General features: G+C 42.0%; 1 pseudogene; it reads left to right on the top strand.

Annotated features, from left to right (window-relative positions):
• The first annotated feature begins 468 nt into the window (after positions 1 to 468).
• LOC131826655 (S-phase kinase-associated protein 1-like) lies at positions 469 to 1317 on the top strand (annotated as a pseudogene).
• Positions 1318 to 1627: the final 310 nt, after the last annotated feature.

The raw sequence follows: 1627 nt of genomic DNA, 5'->3' as shown, positions 1-1627 counted from the left end.
GAGAGAGGAGGAAGCAGGCTCCCCACTGAGCAGAGAGCCCAATGCGGGGCTCTATCCCAGGACCCTGAGATCATGACCTGAGCTGAAGGCAGAGGCTTAACCCTCTGAGCCACCCAGGCACCCCAAACTCTGTATTCTTTTTAAAGGAAGAAAGTGTATGAGATGATTGTTGACTAACTCACCAACTCTTTCTAACATGGTTAACAAGCACAATAAACTCTACAACTAAAATTAAAGTGCATTTAATTGCAGATAAAATAGGGGTGCCTGGATGGCTCAGTGTGTTAAACCTCTGCCTTCAGCTCAGGTCATGATCTCAGGGTCTTGGGATTGAATCCCGCATTGGGCTCTCTGCTCAGTGGGGAGCCTGCTTCCTCCTCTTTCTCTCTCTGCCTGTTTCTCTGCCTACTTGTGATCTCTCTCTGTCAAATAAATAAATAAAATCTTTTTTAAAAAAGTAATTGCAGAGTGGCCTTGTTCTCCGCTCTTCTCCCCACGTCCCGGAGGCCGCTGTGTTTTTGTCAGCCTCCGACCCGCAGTCGGCCCGAGACCGAGCACCATGCCCTCAATTAAGTTGCAGAGTTCCGATGGAGAGATATTTGAAGTTGATGTTGAAATCGCCAAACAGTCTGTGACTATCAAGACCATGTTGGAAGATTTGGGAATGGATGATGAAGGAGATGATGATCCAGTTCCTCTACCAAATGTTAATGCAGCAATATTAAAAAAGGTCATTCAGTGGTGCACCCATCACAAGGATGACCCCCCCTCCTCCTGAGGATGATGAGAACAAAGAAAAGTGGACAGATGATATCCCAGTTTGGGACCAAGAATTCCTGAAAGTTGACCAAGGAACACTGTTTGAACTTATTCTGGCTGCGAACTACTTAGACATCAAAGGTTTGCTTGATGTTACATGCAAGACTGTTGCCAATATGATCAAGGGGAAAACTCCTGAGGAGATCCACAAGACCTTCAATATCAAAAATGACTTTACTGAAGAAGAGGAAGCCCAGGTACGCAAAGAGAACCAGTGGTGTGAAGAGAAGTGAAATGTTATGCCTTACACTGTAACACTGTAAGGATTGTTCCAAATACTAGTTGCACTGCTCTGTTTATAATTGTTAATATTAGACAAACAGTAGACAAATGGCAGCAGCGAATCAGTTGTTTAAGCAGAATATTGTCCTCCTTGCATGTGTAGTTTGAGTACAGATTCCAAACTTAAGGCTGAGTTTCTTCTAGTACGATCAAAAGTTTTTTTTCTTTGCTCTAAATAAACCTGAACTGTGAGTTCTCTGTAGAAAAAAAAAAAAAAGTAATTGCAGATAATAAATAGAACAATCTAAGAATCTGAAGGATTAAACCTTGAAAAATCTTAGAATAATGTAAGAATTATAGGATAATCTTAGACAAGAATCTGAAAGATAGTATTAATTTTTAAAAAAAATATTTTACTTATGTATTTGAGAAAGAGAGAGCATGCATGCAAGAGAGCATTAGTCGGGGAGAGAGAGAGAGGAAGAAGCAGACTCCCTGGAGTCTGACACGGGGCTTGATCCCTGGAGTCCTGAGCCTAAAGGAGATGCTTAACTGATTGAGCCACCCAGGTACCACTGAAAGATAA

This window comes from Mustela lutreola, chromosome 3 (assembly GCF_030435805.1).
Source record: "Mustela lutreola isolate mMusLut2 chromosome 3, mMusLut2.pri, whole genome shotgun sequence".
Taxonomy (NCBI): domain Eukaryota; kingdom Metazoa; phylum Chordata; class Mammalia; order Carnivora; family Mustelidae; genus Mustela; species Mustela lutreola.
The sequence above is the reverse complement of the archived record's forward strand: the minus strand, read 5'-3'. Positions and strand labels throughout refer to the sequence as shown.